The 18,029-nt window shown below is 41.1% G+C and overlaps 1 pseudogene; it reads right to left on the reverse strand.

Annotated features, from left to right (window-relative positions):
• Window positions 1-247: 247 nt before the first annotated feature.
• LOC101550776 (60S ribosomal protein L38-like) lies at window positions 248-461 on the reverse strand (annotated as a pseudogene).
• Window positions 462-18,029: the final 17,568 nt, after the last annotated feature.

Below are 18,029 nucleotides of genomic sequence, written 5' to 3' on the forward strand. Positions count from 1 at the left end.
TATTCAATTTGATTATTTGTGTTTTTTGATGTTGAATTTTATTAGTTCTTTATTTTTATTAATCCTTTTGGAAGATATTACAAATACCTCCTCCCATCACATATACTTCCTTTTTAAGGAAAAAAATCCAGCTTTTGCTTGCTTCCTCTGCTTTTGGCTTCATCAATGAAAATCATTGCTAAGACCAAAAAAACTTTTTTAAAAAAAATTTTTCACATCTTTAATACAGTTCACTGGCACACCTGGTTTATTTCTGCTCCTTCACAGCCAAAGCTGGGGATGGCAATTTTGTCAGTTTCTCCACCTTCTCCTTGTCTCTGACGACCAAGGTGCACAGGTACCTGCTACATCGCACTCTGAACTTCACTCTGTCCTTTATTTTCTTGATCTTGATGGACTTTAACATACTTTCACCCGGCTGTGAGTAGAAAGTCCTTGATTTTCTGAGGTTTGCGTAGCATGGTTCTGAGCCATGCTGGACAGTCAAGGCTTGTTCAGTGAATGATGAGAAGCAAGAATGGGAAAGCAAGAATGTTTTATTAAGGTCACGGCATGACCTTAACTGACATCCAAGTTATCTCTCTTCTGTTTTTCCAAATATCCTGTCAGTTCTGATGCATGTGCTATTACAGGTAAGGGACACTCCAAGTTTAGAACCATAAAGGAAAAGTAGGTTTAGGAACATTAACTATTTGGCAGCAAAGGTCAATGTTTCAGTACATTCTTTCTTTGGGTTGAGGAGGAATCCTGAATGTAGTTTATAACTTTGCTTTATGTTAAATGAAATGTTATTAAGGGTCATTTTTGCCAAGAGTGTTTAAAAATGCAAATGACTAATAATTTGACCAATTTGACTTGCTAATAGTGTTGCATGAATTTAGCTGCTTTGTAGAATTCCAGACCATGTTTTGCTACTCAAGTCTTAACGTGGCTTGCCTTACCAGCGAACATTCTTTTCATAGTACCTTCCCCATTTCTTTCCATCTACTTGTAGTTTGATCTTCAAACTGCTGCAAGTTCTATAGTTAATTCATTTGTCTCTTTCAGATCTCTGGAAAAATACATATCTTTTACTTCAACACACCCTTTCCTTTATTTTATTTACAAGTCTTTTTTTATTGCCTCTTGAAGCAGCAGTTCTCTGAGATTACTCTAGGATTTGACAAATTTTCTCTTTTCCCTTAATTACACCTGTTTGTTTTAACTACTCAGTTTAAAAACACTGGTGAAGGGAAGTTGACACTGGTGATAGGATATGTGCTGGAATATAATATATGCGTAAAATTCAACTTCATAAATCATGGTGTCTTAATTAAAAAATAATTAAAGAATTATCTATGGGAAAACAAATTTTAAAATTATGTTGCCTGTTATGAGCATGTTGTTATGCCTCTAGATGGCAGTACCGTATCGTCAAAGAAGCCCATAGATTTTTCTGCTCTACATGCACAGTTGGTGTTCTGCTTCTAGAAAGGTGACCTTCATTTGTCAGTGATAGCTTCTTCTCCTTTCATTATTTTGCCTTTTGACCCAGTCTTGAAACATTTGCTCACTAATTATCTCTGGCATCAAAGTGAAAGTTGTAAAACATCAAGCTAGCTACAGGGTACTGAATCAGGTTTAGGGTGCTACAAATTCTTAGCATTCATTAAACTTGACATGAAATGATAATAGCCACTAAAGACAGCCTAGAATATATAAATAATATTAAGAATTTCTGGGGTCAGGGATGTGACTCAGTGTTAAAGTGCCTGCCTCGCCTATGTGAAGTCCTGGATTTGATCCTGAGCATCCTAAAAAAGAATAAAAGAATTCTGAGTCAGGCTTTGACACATATAGAAAGTGAGTGTTAACTGACATTTCAAATGACCAAAATATTCACTGTCCATCAGTTAATATTTGATATTTCTCAATTAGTACACACATACACACACACACACACACACCACTTAGCCTGGCATTTCAATGTTTTGTTATTATAGGGAATTTTATTACAGAGGCAGGTTCAAGAAGATGCTCATCAATTTGCCCTCCTTTTCTTTAGTACTGCCATTGAAATCTCCTAACATGTTATCTGTGACTTTCTGTATCTGTTGGTGAGTTTGATTCCCTTATGAGCTAGTTAACTTTGCTTCTTTCCATGACTTCAGTATAGACCTTAACATTAGACAGACTCTTTGAAATGCATTAACCTGGCCTTGAGGGGGATAAAAAAAGGGGAATTCATATTCTCACTGCAAATCCTTCATTACTAGCAGACAGTCAACTCAAAGCCTCTCCAGCAAGACTTTGCAGCTGCTATCAAGGTGATTGATGGGTGAATGCTTGAAAAGGTTATAGATTATCACCTGAATTGGCGTATTTCTTTGCATTCCCCTGCCACCATTCTACTTCTGGTAGGGATTATTGCATATGCTGCTTTGCTACTTTTCTTCTTGCCTGTAGCTAACTCTTACACGACTTGGTTTCTCTTTGTAATTCACAATTTTTCAGTGCCTCCTCACTGCCAAATGAATAGTTCAAATTCCCAAGGTACCCTTCATAATGTTGCCCCAAGACTTTTTCACAGTACTCCTTTGCAATCCTGTATTCCCCATAAAATTGGACTACTTAGTATTCCCCAAAGAAATGTTAGGCTTTTTTCAGTCTCTGCATTTTCACTCCTGTGGTTTCCTGTTTCCTGGCGTATATGTCCCCCACCCCCCCCGCCAACTTCATACTACCAATTCTTCAGAATCTGCTTGAAATTTAACCTTTCAGAAGACATGTTTTCTGCATTTCAGATGGAAAGAAATTTTCTGTTTCTATATTACCTATAATGCATTGTTTTTGTCACTTTTATGCATGTATAATGCCCTTTTTATAGTTATTTGTGTGTCTTATCTTCCCTGCTGGATTGCAGGCTTTTTAAAGGACAGGGATTTTTTTCATATCCATCTTATTAATTTTCATAACACCAAGGACATAACAGACAAACAATACATTTTGAAGAATAACGCATATTAATATACAGTTGTAATCCCATTTTGGTAAAAGCATATTGTTACCTAATTGATCTCAAGTGAGACTTTTTCTGTTGTCATGGAATTCCAACAGAATCCTCAGAGCTGAGGACAGTGCACAATAAGTATTTCCACATTTTCAGAAGAGAATGCTAGATATTCTACAAAAATTTTGTGCTGAAATATTGGACCAGACTGGCCCAGTAGCTATAAAATCAGCAGTCCATTTAAGAAAAGTTTGGATGTCTATTAAGAGGATTCTCTGAAGGGTGCTTGAGAAGAAGGATCTTTGAGTTTTTCCATTGGCCAAAGTTAGAGGGCCATGGGTGGTCCCCCAGTTTGATGGCAGTGCCATCAAGAAGGGAATCTTGCATTTTGTTTTTTGGTTTTTGTTTTTCTTGATGTCTGTTAAAAACACAACCTGTTCCCATCACTGAACAGCATAAATACAGAGTTTTATAAGAGAACTTGATGTTTGTGCCTTGAAGATGTAGCACTGTCCGTAGCACTGCCGTCCTGTTGTTCATCGATTTGCTGGAGCAGGCACCAGTAATGTCTCCTTTGTGAGGCTTGTTACTGTTTTTGGCATATTGAATATGCCACGGGGAGCTTGCCAGGCTCTGCCTTGTGGACGGGATACTCTCGGTAGCTTGCCGGGCTCTCCGAGAGAGATGGAGAAATGGAACCCGACTTGGCCGCGTGCAAGGAAAACGCCTTACCAGCTGTGCTATCACTCCAGTCCACCTTGAACATAGGGGTCAAATATAAAGAAGATCAAAACTGGTAAATGCCTCTTATTTGCATTGTCCTGACTTGGGAGGCTACCTGAGAGAAGGAAGCACTGAAGATGGGTGCAAGGGGGAGGGGGCAGGAATTTGAGCCTAGTAAACATTGAAGGGAGTGTTAATGCTCTTGCAAGAACCCCACCCAAGAGTTTTGCTTACCTAGGGAAGTAGAAAGAGACTGTAGGTAAGCTACCCAGAGGTCAGATACTTGAGGAAGGGTTTGTGCCCTTTTTAGCACCGTTGGTTTCAGGAACCAGTCAGAATGAGGTACCAGGAGATGGGCAGAATTCTCTAAAGAACGATGACAGTAATGCTCTTTACCCATGAGAGAGAAGTAAAATTTCATTGCAGCAAGTTACTTATTACAAGGATATCTACTAAGGAAAGAAGGACTTCTCATTCTTGTTGCTGATTATATGCAATCATCTAGTCCAGTAAGAGAAAAGATACAAAACAGACCATAAAGAATAAAACACTTTACTGCATTTGGCAACCTGGTCTCTTTGTCTTAGTTTTGAGGTGAGAGGAGAAGAAAAACTATTCTTGTAACTCTAAGTGGCTGGCAAACCAATGGAGACATTCTGAGCATTAAGAGCAGATGAAGGGAGAGGCCTAATAGCACGAGTGGGAAGGAATAGCTTTAAAACATTTCTGATTGTACTCTAACAATTTTAGCACATTAAATAAAAAAGTTATATCTATCTGTTAGAGTAGACAGTCAATGAGAGGGGATCAGCCTGGGCCCCAAGAATGCTGGACAAGGTAGGGAAACTGCCTAGGACCAAAGCACCCTGAGATGTGGGATCTCAAGCCCAGAAATGATCCAAATGGGGATTCTTACAGTAATATTTCCAGAAGGGAGAGGGTACTGCTTGTTAGTTGGTCTTTCATATCGAGGAGACAAGAAAACCTGGCGCTAAAGCAATACCACGCTCAAAGCAATACAGCAGTGAGCAAATTTCAGGAATGCCACAGACTTGGAACAAAGGAAAATAGATAAAAACTCACACACCATGTTTGGTGCTGCTCCCCACTTCTCAGCCTGCTCTGAACATCTCCAGAGGTGTCCTGTTTTCCTCTCCTTCCTTTCCCTTCATACTGTCTGTCACTGTCTTACCTTGAGTCTCCTGAGTAAATACTGAGACCATCCAGTGTAGTCATTTCTCCTACCTGCCTACACGTGACTGTGACTTAAATGTTTCATTTTTTATGAGCTCTTAAGTTTTCCAAAGTAAATTTATATTATATATAGTATACAACGTTGGACTTAAATTGCAAAAGAAAACACAAGATTGCAAAAATGTCTTTGAAACATTTTTTTTTCCTGTTACTAAGTCCTTAAAAAATTTAATTGCAGTTATAACTGGAGTAATTTTCTTTCATACTTTAGCATTCTTCCTAGATTTCAAATATCTCAAAAACATGGATAAGAACTTATGGAGGAAAGAGAATGCATTTAACTTATCACTACTGCTGGGCATTGAAATTGGTGTCAATTTGTGAGAGAGACTGCTCCATATAATAAATTGTGTGTGCTGTAGGTTTCTCTAGTGAGGTCCTTCCTTTCTTGAGTGCTCACTATGTGCAAGTTATTGTGAAAGACAGTGAATTATGACTGCTAAGAGATGGCCTGTGAATAGAGAGATAGCCCAAGGGTTGAACATGTTTGGAAGGCCATGTTTCAATCCTGGCACTATGTGGTCCCCAAAGCACTGTTGGAGGGACCCCTGAGCACAGGAGTTGGTAGTATCCCCAGCATCCCTGGATGTGTTCACTAATAAAAGTGGTTATGCCTTTATGTTGTTTGTTGGGGGCCTTCTTGGCAGTGCTTAGGGATTACTCCTGGTTCTATGCTTAAGAATCACTCCTGGTGGGGCTACTTAGGGGACCATTTGTGGTGCTGGGAAGTGAACGCAGGTCTGCTTTGTGCAAGAAGGCAAGCCCCTACCTATTGCACTATTATTCCAGCCTACAGTGAGTCTGGCTTTCTAAGAATTGTGGTGTTTGGGGAGAGGGAAACATAACAGGGAATATTATAGCATTTTGTGTGTATAATGACTGATGTGAATAGGATCCTATGGGAGAACATAAGCTTTTCTAATCCAATTTGGGGGGGGGGCACATGGGGAAGAGTGACCAAGAGATAACACAAAGAGTATGTGTAGGATTGGCTGTCATAATCAGCAAAAGAGAAAAGAAGGAGAGAGTGTGAGAGTACTCAGAAAAATAAGTTGCCACACGGGGGTCAAGGAGATGGTTCAACTTGCAGAGCACATGCAGTACTGTGAGACACTGAGTTCTGTCCCTGACTGCTCGGCTCCCAGCTCTGGTTGGGTGATTCCCCCACCCCTGCTCTGCACTGCCAGGTCTTAACAACCCCTCAGGCCTGCACTTCTTATTTGAACACTGTAAGGAGTGGTCCAGTAAAGAGAAGATCCAATCACTGCTGGATGTGGTCCCCATTGAGGGGAGGCAGGTTGGGGAGGGGGAAAGAGGGAGGGAGGGAGGGAGAGAGAGAGAGAGAGAGAGAGAGAGAGAGAGAGAGAGAGAGAGAGAGAGAGAGAGAGAGAGAGAGAGAGCGCAAGTGAACGATCAGGGAATGCAGTTTGGGAAGAAGAGCGTTAACAAACTCAGTTAAATACTAATTATAATTGGCCTAATTGATAGGGCTGTTGCAAGGCTTAAATGAAGGAAATAAATTGCCAACAAGGTACCCAGTACTTAGTAGGTACTCAATTTTAGCTAATACTTTCATTATCACTCACATTGTAAATACCTTAAATTCATGTTTATTTGTTAATGCCATTGGGCCTAGCTCTCTCACAGACCGAGAAATACTTCTTGCATAACCCTGTGGATACCCCATCATCGAAGCAACGCAAACAGCTTCACAGCCGTGCTATGTGCCAGGTGCTCTTCTAAGTGACTTCATGTAATCAGAGCTCAACTAGTCTGGTGCTGGAGGCTAGAACCTACTATCCTCATATTACTATTTCTTTTCACTCATTCTTGCTAGATTTTTTTTCAATACTGGAGGAAAATGTTTTTTTTTACAATTTTTCTCCTTTCAAAGGTTTATTGAAACTGAACTAGGTTCATAGTCTGACTTTGGTAATAACTGAAAGAGGAAGCCTCAGTTTCCCTTTTCAGCTGCTGAGAGTGGCTCCATTTTAGCTGTCCCCATTCTACGTTCTAAATATTTCTCTTTGAAGTGGAGGGAGTCTATAATTTCCCAAGGCCATATTTTAGGAGAAATGGATTAAATTATGCCCCAGGCCTTGGGCTGGCTCACAGGAGGCTGAGAGATAATAATAGGTTGTGCCAGGGCAGTCAAAGGAGTCTGAAATAACCAAAAACTTCTAAGAAAGATGACAGCCTCGCTGGCCTAATTGGCATTAGGGGGATGTTAGACTTCTGGGAACAACATGAAAGAGCCTCAGTTAACAGGACATCTGTGGGGAACAAATGGGAACCCTCTCAATCTTTGTGACACCCAATCACTTGCTAAGAAGTACAAAAACTCAATTTTCCTATAAAATCCTTACAAAAGGATTCAGACTTAGTCCTATACTAAGTTCCTCACTAGCTGGGGAATTTCTCTTCTTTTCACTTTTCAGTAAGTGTTTCTACCTTCCTTACTTGGAGTCTGAGCATCTTTATTGTAAGATGTTCTCATTCTTGTGATGATGGGGACCGTGGGCCACCACAGAGACCTACTTTCACAGTTGCTGCATCATAACTAACATGACAAAAAGAAGATAGTTGTGGGTATGGTGACGCCAACAGGTCAACCTGTACCTGTACGGTGAGTGCATCCCCAAAATTGCTGCTGTGCCTTTGGCCAGACTTCAACAACTTGGGACCAAGTTTACCAAGAAATTAAATGGCCAAAAGTTAGGTATGTGGGAACCGCACCCATAAAACACCTCTGGTTCAACTATACAGGCTCATGGCTTTCTCAGAGTTGGGATGGGCTACCTCCTCACACTTTCCAATACAGATGGAGGCACTGGCAGTCACCCCCATGAACCAACTCCAGCACCACTCTGCAAGCTCTACTATCGGGCTTGCTTTAGAAACCCCTAAATAAATCTCAAAAGAGATCAAAAGCCGCAGTTAAGCTTGGACCCATGCATGGCTGAATAGACTGAAGAAAATTGGAGGGGTGGGTTGACCTGTGTTCGCCCAAGCAAAGACCCTGGCAGCCACTTTCTTCCACAATTCAAAATCGCCGCCATACCCCCAGCCTGACTCCACCATCTCTAGGATGGATCTCACCAAGATATACTCTGCTGAAAATTTTGTAATGTGGATTTTAGCACACAAACATCCCTGGCTCAGAGACACAGGGGTAAGTCCTGGCAAACACCACAGCACCGGAGATCTCTTTTGGGCCCCATACCAAGCCAATATCACTGGGGCACCCCAGATGGAGCAGGTGCATTCTCCCCGCCTACTCCAGTTGGAATCCCAGTGACCAAGAACTTCCACAAGCAAGGCACTGGTATGCGGGTTCCAGGACTAAATATCTGGACCACATGGCAGCAGAGGACAAGGGCTGCCCTGGACCAGAGACACAGCAGTAAGTCCTGGAAGACACCATAGCACCGGACATCTTTCTCGGTCCCATGTCGAGCCAATATCACCTGGGCACCCCAGATAGAGCAGATACAGTTTCCCCGCCTACTCCAGATGTAATCCCGGTGACTAAGAACTTCCACAAGCAAGGATCTCGGTATGTGGGTTCAGGACTAAATCTCCAGGCTGCATGGTGGCAGAGAACCTGGGTTGTCATTCCCCGTGTCCCCTCCCACCCAGCAGACTGGCTGTCATGCCCACAATTTGCCTCCAGACACCACATAAACACACCAACAGCCCTGGCCCAGAGACTCCCAATTGAATCCCAAAATGGATTAGTGCCATACAGAGATGTTTCTGGAACCCAACCATTTACAATCTAGAAATTTACATTTACAATTGCGGCCACACAAGTTCTCATGATATTCAAAATGAACAATGGAAAGTAAATTATCTAGCGTCTGTCCCTGGCAGGTAGTCTTGAATGGTGGTGGGAAAATTCAAGCAAAACATAATGCCCCAAATTAGAGACAGTGTATCTGACAAATTGTCTGCCATAGAGGCAGGGTGAGGACTGGTGTGTGTGTGTGTGTGTGTGTGTGTGTGTGTGTGTGTGTGTGTGTAAATACTGGGGACATCGGTGGTGGAAAATCACTGGTGGAGGGATAGGTATTCCATTATTGTATGGCTGAATCTCAAACATGAAAGCTTTGTAACTATCTCATGGTGATACAATAAAATAAAAAAGTAATGTGGAGTTCATGCCCAATTCAATCAGCTTAATCAATGGCTGAACAAATAGCAGTACTCCCACATTATTTAAAAAACAAAAAAAGATACTCAAAGCTGGTGGCAGCGTTTCCAATTCAGGTTCTGTGAATGCTCAACTCTATAACCTACTATATATCTGTATTTTTAAGGGGTTTCACGACCTTTTATTGTCCCTATTCCCTCACAATCATCAGCAGAAGTATTTAAAATGGAGGATATCTGTCTCTGACTTTAAAAATATGGAAAAAAAAGTTTTCGGGTAAGGGGGGCACTCACCTTGAAGTGCACAGGGATTTCTCGTGGCTCTGTACTCAAGGATCATTCCTGGAGATGCCGGCAGAGCCATATGTGGGGCTGGGGAATAAAACCCCAGGTAGCTGTGTGCAAGGCAAGCACCTTACCTACTTACTATCTCTTTGGTGTACCTGCTATTTACTGTGAGCAAAGCAATGGGCTTCTAGGTGAATAAGCTCATTATTTGCAAATCAATTTGAATATCTGGTCTCCTCAAATGGGATAGACCAAGCTAATAGAGTAGTCAGATTTGTGGTCACCCTCCAAAGAGAGATTGAAGATGGCATGCTTCAGGCTTTCAGGATGGAGGAAAGGGTCAGGAGGCAAAAAATGCAGGTAGCTTCTAGATTCTGGAATACATGAAGGAAACAGACTTTTCTCTAGAGTGGCTATAAGTAATGCAACCCTGCTGACACCACACTCAGAAAGATCCTTTGGTGGATTTTAAACTTTTTTTTAAAATTTCTTTTTGGGTCACACCTGGCGATGCACAGGGGTCACTCCTGGCTCTGCACTCAGGAACTACTTCTGGCGGTGCTCAAGGGACCATATGGGATGCTGGGAATTGAACCCGGGTCAGCCGAGTGCAAGTTAATTGCCCTACCCGCTGTATTTATTGCTCCAGCCCATTAAACTTATTTTTGAGAGGAAGAATCTTCTAAGCAGAGATCACAAGCCCAGAGGCCATGCCTGGGGATGCTTTGGCCAACTAGATCATAGTTCAAGGGTTAAATCCTGAATACTCAGGGCTGCTTGTGCTCTGCGGTCCTGGGGTTCACTAGAGCCATCCAGAAGTGGTGGGAGACCGTAAGGGCCACAACTAGGTGGTGCTTATGGTCTATGTAATGCTGGGGTGGAATTTAGTCTCCGTGGAATCTTTATATGTGTCCTCTGAGCTATACTTTATATATTTTACAGAGTCCATAAAGTGACCCTTATAAAATATTATTTAATATATTAATGGACATATTAATGTTAAATACATATTATATGTTATACATATATTATTTGGGGCAAAAATAATTATCGAACGGCTGCTCCTCCCAGATGGGAGTATAAAATGAGGCCCCCATAGCCATGCCACCAGACTCCGAAACAGGTTGTTTTCACTCGGGATGCCCCAGAGTGGGGTGAGTGAGAACCCTCCCCATGCCCAAGGGACCCAGCCCCGGCAGCCGACCTCCACTACCAAACCACCACCACACTCCAGGCCACTTTCTGGACTGCTTCGTGGTGACTGCGCAAGACATTATAAGACACTTCCTACCATAATTACCACACCATATTTGATGGCGTTCAGACAGTAGGCAACAAATCATATATATATATATATATATATATATATGCAAAGTATCCCGCCCACATGGGCAGAGCCTGGCAAGCTACCCGTGGCATATTTGATATGCCAAAAAAAGTAATGATAGGTCTCATTCCCCTGATCCTGAAAGAGCCTTCAATCATTGGGAAAGACGAGTAAGGAGAGACTGCTAAAATCTCAGGGCTGGGAGGAATAGAGACGTTACTGGTGCCCGCTTGAGTAAATTGATGAACAGGATGACAGTGATATAGTGATACATATATTATTGATGTACAACTTTAGTATATATGCTAAGTTTTCCATTTAAATACTATATTTGCAAGACTGAATTTGAAACATGATTTAAATAATTGAAAGAATTGTTCCTCTTAAAAAGGGATCTGAAGCATCACACTCTTGCGATATGAGTTTTTAAGGAGTCAAATGTTAAAAAATTCCTTCATCACCACTCAATTTATTTGCATGTGAAAGATGAAACACAAGTGCAAGGCTTCTTGTTAAGCTACTTGTTATCTTCTGAGGATTACTTCTATAATACTGCTGAGCTTACTTGACTAGCTTTAATGATCAACCTAATATAAAGCTGAACTTAGAAAGATATCCTGACAAAGTCTTAAATCATTATTACAGGTCAGAGTTTCCCAAACTGCCTGATTATTATAATTACCTGAAACACTTGTTAGAAATAAAGCCCACTCCTTTCCCAGTCAGAATATCAAGATTGGGAGGTCTAAGAAATGGTTTTTCAGCATCTTGGGTTTTATTATTTTTAATCATAAGGCAATGTTGAAAGATTGCTCAATAGCAAAAAGTATTGACAATGATTCCCTTGGGGAACTTATTAAAGTGCTTCTGGATTCTACCCCTAAGTACCCATGTTTTAAAAGATGTGAGTGGTCCATTAACCCACCCTGTAGAATCAAGAGCAGGGGAGATCAGAGTCCAAGTTCTGGGACAGCAGAATGGATTCTGTTGTCATAAGTGAGCAATTGCTTATTCAGTTTAACAATCCTGGAGGGCTGGTAAGTGTGAAAGGACCAAGTAGGAAAGAGCCTCCAGCCAGGAATCCTGGCGTGTCATTGACTTATTATAACTGTTACAACTGATTTCCCCAGGTCTTTACCTAAAGGAGTCTCTTTCTTTCTTTCTTTCTTTCTTTCTTTCTTTCTTTCTTTCTTTCTTTCTTTCTTTCTTTCTTTCTTTCTTTCTTTCTTTCTTTCTTTCTTTCTTTCTTTCTTTCTTTCTTTCTTTCTTTCTTTCTTTCTTTCTTTCTTTCCTTCCTTCCTTCCTCCCTCCCTCCCTCCCCCCTCTCTCTTTCTTTCTTTCTTTCTTTCTTTCTTTCTTTCTTTCTTTCTTTCTTTCTTTCTTTCTTTCTTTCTTTCTTTCTTTCTTTCTTTCTTTCTTTCTTTCTTTCTTTCTTTCATTTTGCTTTTTTTTGGGGGGGTTACACCTGGCAATGCACAGGGTTTGCTCCTGGCTCATGCACTCAGGAATTACTCCTGGTGGTGCTAGGGGGACCATATGGGATGCTGGGAATTGAATCCGGGTTGGCTGCATTCAAGGCAAACGCTCTCCCTGTTGTGCCATAGCTCCAGTCCCAGTCTATTTCTTTCACTAAATTCTAACTAAATATAACTGTATAGCTGTCAATAAAGTATTTTACTTCTGTGGTATTTGCCAGAGTCTACCCATTCTTTAACATTATCATCCCATTGATCGTCGATTTTCTAGAGCGGTCTCAGTAATGTCTCCATTTGCCCTAGCCCTGAGATTTTAGAAGCCTCTCTTTACTCGTCCTTCCCAACAGTGCTGCATTGGAGGCTCTTTCAGGGTCAGGGGAATAAGACCCATCATTATCACTGGTTTTGGCATATGAATACACCATGGGGAATTTGCCAGGCTCTCCCATGCGAACAGGAAACTCTTGCTAGCTTGCCCAGTTCTCTGAGAGGGAGAACTAGACTATAAGGTGTCTTCCGGGAGCTTGATTTTATAGTCTCTGGATGTTGGCTGTCGATGGGATTATATGGCACCTGGGGCAGTTTCTGGGCATAACCACTTAACTACTGGAAAATGGGGGAACTGAGCAGGCTTGGAGATCTCAGCCCCAGGTCCCACACACCTGGGTTCATCTGCCTATTCCTTCATGCGTGAGGCTCGTCTGAACGTGTGGAGAGGGGCCTTGAGCATGACTGAGGGTGGGTTCTTGAGGTCTTTGGCTGCATGGGCTCTGCTCAGGGCTGGGAGGAAAACTCAACCCACCTTCTCCAAGGCTCCCCCCTCCCCCAGTGAAGACAGCCAGGCTCGGGGGCAAGAGACTCTTTAACATAGGAGATTCTTTAACATGGAAAAGATAATTAAGGATGTGGGTCAGAGGGGTATCAGAAAGCATCAATTATTGGCACTAACCCAATATTGCTATCACAACTATCTCATATGTATACTTATAATACACATACATACACACACATATATGGTCCTTACCTGGTTATAAATATACATGCACACATATGTATACTTAATAATAATACACACACATACACACACACACACACACACACATATGGTACCTACCCGGTTATGCTCAAGGGTTATCCACTCCTGGCTTTGTGCTCAGGGATCATTCCTGGCAATGTTTAGTGGACTTTATGGGATGCTGGGAATCAAACCTGCATTGGCCACATGCAAAGCAAATGCCCTCCCTGCTCTACGATTGCTCTGCCCTTCAGAAATACCATATCTATTACTCTATATGTAATTATTGCTTCTTTAAATTAGAAGCATCATTTCTCAGACTCCCTCTTGTAAATAAAAGTACCACTTTTAGTTTCCTCTTATATAGTAGGCTCACTATTTTTTCTTCTGCTTGGGATTTTTTTTTCAGCTCTAAGCTGCAGAGAACAGATAGATGTGCAGGGTTTTGGAATAAAGAAAACCATAATTTCTTTCTTATTTAAAAGCATGTTGTGGTGTTATTCTCCATTTAGGTTTGGTCTAGAAGTCCCTACATGCGTGTCTTTGCATTCCCTACTTTTCATTTTATTCTTTCTTTGGCTAGCAGTGAGAGTTCATGGATTAAAAAATCAAAAGGAATATTTTTCAGGTCTTCATGTAGTGCAAGTTTTAAACCTATAAATACAGTTTATGTTTATGCATATCTTCTCAAGTTGCTCAAATAAGAATATTTATGTAGTGTTATTCCTTCACTTTGAGGAATGTATTACAGAAATTATTATCATTGAAGAATTCATTGTTTCTCTGACAGCAACATCTTTGCTTTATCATTCTTAGAGGAAATTTTCTTGACAGCAGTATTTGTGTTCTTTGTCTGAAAATATCTATAAAATATATTCAATTCTCTGAAAATCTCAAAGGAAGAGTTGCTGTGATAAAATCTTTGACACAAATATTTCACATTTCACATTTCTAGCTGTTATAGCAAATTCCACAATTTTCAGGGTAAAAAAGTGAATATGCATCTATATATGCAATATGTTGATATATCTCTTTATAAACACATATGTAGATGTTAAAACAAAATGCCTAAAAATATGGTAGTGACTTCTGTTTTATGAAGGTAAAAGATCTTTATCTTAATTTTCATTTTATGACTTTAGAAACATATTTCCTCATGCTGGTGTAGTCAAATTTTCTCTCTCACCAGTTACAGGTAGGAAAAGAATTATGCTCTGTAAGTATTCATCTGTATACTTGGTACGACTTTGTAAATCTTCCAGGAATGGTAAGAAAGAGAGCTTTAGAAGCTAATGCTATGAATTTAGGAATATCCGTATTGACGTCATAAGATAATGGAAAATAGAATGCTTTTGAAATGCCAGGCAGAAGGATGAATTGGGTCAAAGGAAATAGAAAAATTTGGATTATCGTCTTTGTAACATTATTTTATGGATGTATGTAGCTTGTGATTATGGCACAGAATAAAACTTAAGTGAAATGCTTTCATGTGACTCAATTTCTGGGGTTTAGAAAAAGTGTTGATAGGAAATTGGAGGTGATATCTGGGGGGGGTGAGAATTTTGATAGAACATGAAGGTGGTAGTTGTGTTGCTCTGGGATTGTGCACGCTGGGGTCACTGGGACCTTGCACGTGCAGCGTAAGTGCTCTACCATACTGCTACATCTCTTGCCCAGACCACCCAAGGTCCTTATTTCATAATTGAGCATGGTGAATTTTTGTTTGAAGATTTTCAATTGTCAGTCTGCTTAGCTGAGATCACAGATTAGTGAAAAGATGGTTTTTACAAAACAGCTTTCTTCTTTTTCCTTCATGTGTACAGTATTTAAACTTGACATTTGTTTATGCTACACTTTGATTCCCACCAAAAATCCCATTTTTATTTACCACCTTACAGTGGACCTCATGATTTTTCATGTCCGAAAGAATGGAAACAGGGGCCAGAAAAAACAGCATTGCACATGGGAGGCTCAGATCCCTTACTTGAGAGTCACATAATCACCCAGGCTCTGCTGGTAACTCTCCTGAGCACCAAACTGGGAGAAGCCCCCAAACAATGAAAAGAAAGAGGGTCTGGTAGCTCAAGTGATAGAACGTTTGCCTGCAGAGGGTGAGATTCTGGTTTCAGTCCCCAGCACTTCTTCCCTTAAGCAAAGCACCCCAAACACCACCACCATAATAATGATAATTATGAAACAAATTTGATATGAGAAGGTTATAGAATTGAGCAACACTTGGGGAAATGGGTGCCTATTCCTTGCACAGTCCAAAATCCAAGTATAACTCTTGACTTTCAAATAACGCTAACACCCCCACCGTCCCAATCACTACCCCACTCATCTCTTGGGAATTGGTTTCTGAACCTTCCTTTCACCCTAGATACCCAAATCCTCAGACCCTCCCATTTCTTATATTCAGCTTTCTGAACTTGGCACTCCACACTTGCAGTTGGTTAGAGCTGTGGTTGTGGAATCTGTTTGTGTGTGTGTGTGTGTGTGTGTGTGTGTGTGTGTGGTCATTTTTGTTAGATAAAATGCTCCGTGTAGTGAACTGTTTCTATGTCCCTTCAGCTGCACAAACAGGCTCTCCCTTCTGAGCAGTAACTCTCTACAGTGTTGTTGTTTTTTTTAACCCTGTGGAGGGGATGAGGGGGTTCACACTTATAGGCGCTCAGGGAGTACACCCAGCTCAGGGGCCATTTGGTGGTGCTTGAGGGCCAGGATTGGAACCAGGGTTGTGGTTGCAGCTGCATGCCAGGCCAGTGCCTTACTTATCCTTTGTACTGTTTCTCCAGCTCTCCACAGTTTCTTCTTTGTCCTATTTTAGGTTGTTGGGTAAAACCCAGTGATGCACGGGGCTTATTCTTGGCTGTGCTAAGGGGTCACTACTGGCAGGGCTTGAGAGTTCATGTACACTGCCAAGGATTAAATAAGGGTCAGCCATATGTAAGGCAAGTGGCTTAATTCCTGTACAATCTCTCTGGCCCCTAATTTGTGTTTTTAATATTAGTATTTTATTCCCTGTGAATGTCCCATGATTAATTTTGCCAGGCCCCTGTCAAGGTTTTCCCAGACCTTATTATAAATTATGCATAGAGGACTTTTTCTATAAAGAATCATATAGTAATAAAAGGATCATATAACAATACCTTGAGCTTTGCAACTTCAGACTCTGGCAATTACTTAACTCTGCCTGCAGTTAAAAAGACTTGACGTTATATACAAATGAGTGTGTAGCTGTGTGCCAATGTATTTACCAACAGAGAGATCTGTCATATTTGGCCCAGAGATTCAAATTATTATTATTATTTTTTGTTTTTGGGTCACAGCCAGAAATGATCAGGGGTTATTCCTGGCTGTGAACTTAAGAATTACTCCTGATGGTGCTCAAGGGTCAATATGGGTGCTGGGGAATGAACTCAGGTCAGCTGCATGTGAGGCAAATGTCCTAACTGCTGTATTGTTGTTCTGGTTCTGGCCCAGGGATTTTTTTAAAATCGAATCACTGTGAGCTACAGTTACAAAACTTTCATGTTTGAGTTTCAGTCATACAATGATTGAACACCTGTCCCTCCAGTGTACATTTTCCACCACTAATGTCCCCAGTATCTCCCCTCTCCCCCATTACATCCTTCCCCCTGCCTCTATGGCAGACAATTTTCCTTTTACTCTCTCTACTTATGGGTATTATGATTTGCAATACAGATAGTGAGAGGCCATCATGTTTGGTCTTTTATCTACTTTCAGCACACATCTCCTATCCTGAGCCATCCCTCCAACTATCATTGATTTAGTGATCCCTTCTCTATTCCAGCTGCCTTTTCCCCAGCTCATAAGACAGGCTGGCCCATAGATTTTTAACATACCAATCCCTATCATATTTTTTTTGCTTTTTGGGTCACACACGGCCATGCACAGGGGTTACTCCTGGCTCTGCACTCAGGAATTACTCCTGGCGGTGCTCAGGGGACCATATGGGATGCTGGGATTTGAACCCGGGTCGGCCGCATGCAAGGCAAATGCCCTACCCGCTGTGCTATCGCTCCAGCCCCTCCAATCCCTATCATTAGTGAGAGCATTATATATAGCCTTGAATATGCTTGGGCATATGTTTGAATGTAGAGGGGCAAATTCTTACAACTTTTCAAAGGGAGAGGGCTTTTCCATTCTTTATCATTACTATGTATGGAGCCTTTCTGTTTTGTTTTTGGGCCTCACCCAGCTGTTCTCAGGGGCTACCCTGGCAATGTTCAGGAGTCTATATGTGATGCTAGAGATAGAACCTGGGCAGGTGGATGCAAGGTAAGTATCCTAATCCCTGGGATAGATGGAACATTTTGGAACATTGTTTTTTTCATTTTGGAACATTTTTATTTCAACTGATACTAGAGCTGAGGTGAAATAGCCACTCACTAAAATTTGGACAAATTTTCCTTTATATGCAGAAATATTTATTAATAATCATGCTTTCGTGGTTGTTGCTTCAGATTCTAGGGAATCCCAAGTGAAATCCCAAGTGAAAGCTCCTTTATGAGGAAGGCAAGCTCCTTTATAAAGAAATAAACTTGCAGACTTGTCTTGAGTAGCTGAAAGATTACATCTAGTGCCACAGCAGTCTCCTAGAATTTTCAGGGACCTCAATGGAGTTCAATCAGGTATGCAGTCTAAATGGCCTCAATGACACATTATTCTCTCAAGTCAGAATCCTTAAATAATTTCAACAGAGACTTGGGGTAGAAGCACAGGGTATTAAGTTACCTCCTATTGCCTAGGAAAATTCATGAGACAACCAGTCTTTGATTACAT

Source organism: Sorex araneus, chromosome 3 (genome assembly GCF_027595985.1).
Source record: "Sorex araneus isolate mSorAra2 chromosome 3, mSorAra2.pri, whole genome shotgun sequence".
NCBI classification, from domain to species: Eukaryota; Metazoa; Chordata; class Mammalia; order Eulipotyphla; family Soricidae; genus Sorex; species Sorex araneus.